The following is a 6,000-nucleotide window of genomic DNA, read 5'->3' on the forward strand; positions in this document are numbered from 1 at the left end:
CTCAAACACAATTCCGTGACAGGGATAGCCATCTATTTCAAATTTTGCCAGTTTTCTTATGGTCTATGTTTTATTTTTCGCATTATTTTTAATTTTTTTTAAATTTTGTCGAAGAACAGTGTGATAACTTTAAAAAAAATAAAACCTAATGTTTTATTTGCGTGTTATTCTGTGTCGTTGTTCTCTTAAGTGCGTTATATATGTTAGGTCGGCTGGGTTCGAGTTGGGTTCCCTACTCTCTTTATTTCCTGTATTTCTTCCCTCTCGAGTTGGGCCGCCTTATTCATATTTAGTATTACTGCCAAAGGAGCCCAGATTTGTTATTTTCCACAAGATGAAGATTTATCCATTGAGAAGAAAAATAGAGGGATAGTTAAAATAATTAGCGATAGATTTGTTATTAAATTGGTCTCTCTTTAAAGGAAATGTTTCCTGAATTTGGCGAAAAAAGAGGAAAATAATAGAGGGAGAGGAAAAAAAAGAGAGGGGGTTGAGCAGGGGCCATGTCCCTTTTCGGTAGCTACCCCATTGGAGGTAGTCTCATAGCCTCTATCCCTCCCCTTTTCCTATATATCTCTATCCCAGTTTGTTTGCTAGATAAAAATTATTTTGTTTTCTATAAGGTTGCAAAAGGAGAAGTTTAAATTATTTAATGATTGAGATATATTTAAGTGCTAGTTTATCATCCAAGGGAGGTTACCCGATTTATTTCCCTATCACTATTATCTGTCCACAGGCGTTCATGGTCTCTATAATATATTCAGTTATTGCATAAAGTGTTGTTTTTTTTTTGTCGAAATTGCCATCTAAATAGAGTATATTTTGGTGTTTGTATGTCTCCCTTTTGCATATTTCACTTATTAATTTTATTCTATGCATTTTCCTAGCTTCACACTGTACCATGGTGTTTTTTTTTTAAAAACTAAATATTGCATTTTTACACAGTGGACATTTCGGCGATGCTCTGACCATGTGCCGTCGCACTGCAACCTCTCCCGTCAACCATGCATCATGCATGTATTTGAAGCAGAGGCTTTGTATTTTAAGTGATCCTAGTTTGATCCAGTGTCCCCACGCTCTTTTGCAATTTACATATAAGTTTTCCTGTTCTACTTTGTTTTTGTTTTTACCAGTAATTGTATCACTTAACCATTTGTATGTTAGTTTTTCATCTAATTCCCACAAATCCTTATTATCCCTGTATTTTTGTAATAGTTCTTTAATATTCCTAAGTTTTCTCGTTACTTCAAATTTTTTAACTAATTTATTGTTCTGGTAGATGTCTTTCCTATTTCTCATAAAAAAAAAAAAACAATATATATATATATATATATATATATATATATATATATATATATATATATATATATATATATATATATATATATATATATATATATATCCCCTCACATGGTGATTTCGGTTCTGCCTTTATTCTTTTAAATCTATTTAGGATATTTGCGTTATTTAATTATTATAGGGTTTGGTATTTCTACCCCCCCCCCCTTCCCTAGGTTTGTAAAGTGTTTCTTTTTTTATATAGTGTGTTTTAAAGTCCCATATATATTTAACTATTGGATTATCGATCTTATCTAGTTTTTTATTTTCAATATCAATGGATTTTAGAATAAAGTTTATATTTGCATACATATATGTTTTGGCCACTTGGGCCCGTTCCAAGAGGCAGAGCGGCGTGAGCGCCCAGATATTCACATTTTCTTTTTTTTTCTCTCCCTCATTTCCTTGCACTTTTCTTCTTCTTCCCCTTTCCCAAAGTAGATCCCTAGAGCTTTAACTCTTTCCTTAATAAGATGTGCGGGTAAACCATAGTGCTTGCCTCGCCAGTTTCCTATTTTAAGAATTTCTGTTTTCCCTTGATTGATTTTCGACCCTGAGGCCTTACCAAATTCTTCAAATTCCTTTTCTAAGTATTTGAAGGATTCTGGGTCTTTTATAAAGTTCGTGCAATTATCAGCGTGTTGAAGCATTTTTTGTTTCCTCTTTTATGTTTGGAACTTTAATACCTTCTATTTTTTTATTTAGTCTTATTTTCTTGCTTAGAATTTCTATTGCTATTACATATAATAGCATCAATAATGGGCATCCCTGCCTCACCGATCTTTTAATGTCGAATTGCCCAGTGTTTGCCCCATTGACCTGTACTCTTGACGTTATTTTACTGTACAGGATTTTGGTCCAATTTTGAAAATTGTTTCCAAAACCAAATTTTTTTAGTACTTTTTGTATGTAGTTGTGTTCCAATCTATCGAATGCTTTTTCCTGGTCAAAAAGTACCTTAGCACCTTTTAACCCACTATCATTTATGTAGTCTATACTCGTTCTAATACTTAATATGTTGTTTTGTATGTCTCTTCCTTTTGCCCCGCATGTTTGGTTAATATTTATTATTTTATCCATACCCTTCCTGATTCTTTCTGCTAGTAGTTTACTTAGAATTTTATAATCTGTGTTTAGGAGGGAGATGTGCCTCCAATTCTTTAGATCCTCCCTATCTCCTTTCCCCTTATATAACAATTTTATAATGCCTTCCCTCATAGTTTTTGTCATGATCTTATTTCTTAATAAAATATTGTTAAACAATCATTCTAAGATGGGCCACAACTCGCAGAAGAATTTAGAAAAAAATTCTCCCGTGAGTCCATCTCCACCAGGGGATTTCCTTTCAGTTAGCAATTTGATTGTGTTCATTATTTCTACTGTCGAGACGAAATCATCACACAAGTCGTCACATAAGTCCTTGTGTTCTGATGATATCATCTCGCATTCGATATCTTGTAAATAATTGTCAATTGTTTTATCCTCTATTATTTGAGATTGGTATATATTTGTATAGAAGTTTTTGATATACTCCATGATTTTATTCCTATGTTATTCTTTCATTGTTTTTTCTTTTAGACTTTCTATGCATTTTTCACCTCCTCGCCTAAGTTCTTCTCTTTTGTAGAGTCCTTCCGCTTTTTGGTAAACTGCAGTGAATTTTCCTGCTTTTATTTCTTTACTGTTTTGTTCTTCTTTCAAAATTTTACTTAGTTTGCTACTTAGTTTATTTTACAGTTCTGGTGTATTTTCCTTTTCCAATTGTCATTGTCTTCCTATTGCCTCTTTTTCCATTTTTAATTTCCATATTCTAATTTTTGAGAACTTTACTGATATTTTTTTTAAAGATTGCTTTTAATTTATCCCATTCATTAATACTGTCTTTATTCCCTTTTTCTATAAAATTCTTTATTTCTGTTTTAATTTCTTTTACACACTCTGGGTCCTCTAGTATTTTATTATTCATTTTCAAGGCTCCTCTGCCCCACTTGCTTCTGTGTTTTATCTCTATTTCAATAAATATTTATTTATGATCAGATACTATGAAATCCACTATTCCTGCTTCTTTGTGTATATTCTTGTTAAAGTTCGTACACATGAATTTGTCCAATCTACTCCCTTTATTTATTTTATATTCATATATGAATTCACGTCGAACCATATTTAATCTCCTATATACATCTATAAATTTATGTTTATTTAAAAAAATCTATTTCTGGCTTAAATCTTAAGTCATTAGTTGTTAACATTTCTGTTCTATTTATTAAATCTCCCACATAGTTGATGTCTCCTCCTAAAATGACGTTTTCTGTTGTATACTTTTCAAGATACTTTGATAATTTTTCTATAAATTCTTGTTTTTTGTATTTATTCGCTGGCATGTAAATATTGGCTAAATGTGTTCCCTCTATTACGACATGTAGTAATCTACCTTTGAAAAAAGGCCCTTCATCTTTCCTTTCCCATTTAATCCCATTTTTATTTTTTTTTATCAAAGTTGCCACCACCCCTTTCATATCATTTCCGATATAGTTATTAGTTATTATCCCATTTAACTTTTCCTCGCATAAGGATATCATTTCTTTGGTAAATCCATTATGCGTTTCTTGTATTAGCAAGATATCATAATTTAATCCATTACTTAGTTTCAGGATTTTTTCTTAATCCCGTTCATATTTATTGACAAAACACGAAAGTTCGTTCCCTCCATCTTTATCATTCCCCGGTTGCCGCTTTTTATGGTTGTATGGAATATTTTTAACTATTTTTAATAGTAGAATTGCTATATTATTTAGTTTAGTTATATTTAATTTGAATTTGATTTAACTTAATTTAGGGGACACTGGACCCCCCCCCCCTTCCATTGCACTGTTTAATGGAGTATCAGTAGAATTTTCGTCAGTTCTAGTTCCAGTTGTATTGTCGATTGCGCTTCCTGTCTACATGTCTGTTTCCGTTCCTATTGTGTTCTCCGTTTGTTGCGTCCCGTCTGTATCGCTTTCATATTCTGTGCCGGTCTCGAAATTTTCATCACTCTCTTTCTCGTCTTCCCTGTCGCTTTCAATGTCACTTTTGTTGTCTGTGTCTATCTGTTTGTCTGTATCATTCATCCTTTCTGCTCTCTTTTTCCGTATTGCGTTTTGCAGGATTTTTTCTTCGGTTTTGTTATGGGCTGTTTCTGGTGTGTCTACTCCCAACTCGTCTATCGCGTCTTCCTGTGAAGAGCTAGATCCAGATAAGTAGTTAAGTGGGGCACTAGAGCCTCCATGGGAATTAGCATTACAGAGACCCCTGGGCAAATATAGCCTCAATGGAAATTTAACATGGAGAAAAATCGTGGGCAAATATAGCCTCAAGGGGAATTTAACATGGGAAATAGTCTTGGGCCACTATAGCCTCAAGGGAATTGAATATGGGAAAAAAGTCTTGGGCCACTATAGCCTCAAGGGAATTGAACATGGGATTTTGTTGTTTTTTTAAATTTTTTTAAATTTAAATTTAAATTAAAAAAGGGGTAGGCAATTGAAAGGCTATCTCTTTTCGAGAAATATGGCTGGCCCTGAAAAGGGCCTTTGGGTTTATGTTAATATTAATATTAACATAGATGGCATCTGTCACATCTTCTTCTTCTTCTTCTTAAACTCCTTCTAACTGCCGGTCCATACACAAGTACCCTCTTGAGACATCCTTGTCTTTCTATGTAAACTCTCCTCATCCATTGACTAGTATCTGTCCTATCAACAACAGTCCACTTGGACCTGACATACATGAGCATGTCCGTCCTAAACATCATGGAAGACACAAGGGTGGATGACTCAACTGTGGTCCACATCTTGAAGCGACGAGAATAGGTGAATCAATGCAGTGAACTGCGCTTATTTATAGGTACAGGAAGGATTGAAACAGATTGAATTCATTCACCAATCCGAACACGCGTTACAAAATTCAGTCAGCTCGCATCCAATCCGAAGAGAGCAGTCTGTGACGTCACGTGGTCTATATAGATTCGTTAGCGCTTGTGTGCAGTCAATCTATGCGACAGTGATTTTACATGACGGAAACTCAGAAAACGATCCATTGGGGTGCACCAGCAGGGGAGACTGCCCAAGGGAACCCGGACTTACTTTCAGAAGAGGTACATTGGGATTTTGTGGATTTTCTGACCTCGCAAGAATTTGTTCCGGAACCTTCGTTACCTTCTTCATTACCGCAAGTGGAGAATTTTAGACAGAGACAGAAAGAAGAATTGGAGAAATTTATGCAACGACAAAAGGAAGCGGAACAAGCTTTTCTCCTACAGCAACAGCAATAGCAACAAGAAGAGGTAAGAAAAAAACAACAGCAACAACAGCAAGAAGAAGTAGCAGCAAAGAAACAAGAGGGTGAAAATCAAACGGCTACGGTACTGTTGGACATTTTAGCGGAGTTAAGAAGTCTGAAACAAATGTATCAGACTTCTTTATCACGACCGAAGAGAATACGACCTTCCCGAGCTAAACACGCCAACCCTGTGACTAAGCCTATCGTACCGCCCTTAGTGATTTCAACCCAATCATCAGAAGTAGGCCTTGGCCGTGGCAAAGGCTTAAGGCAGTTAAAGTTGATTGGTTAAACTCACCCCTACACCAAAATAAAAAAGGCCCTTTTCAGGGCCACCCACTT

Source organism: Sinohyriopsis cumingii, chromosome 3 (genome assembly GCF_028554795.1).
Source record: "Sinohyriopsis cumingii isolate HCF-2022 chromosome 3, ASM2855479v2, whole genome shotgun sequence".
NCBI lineage: Eukaryota > Metazoa > Mollusca > Bivalvia > Unionida > Unionidae > Sinohyriopsis > Sinohyriopsis cumingii.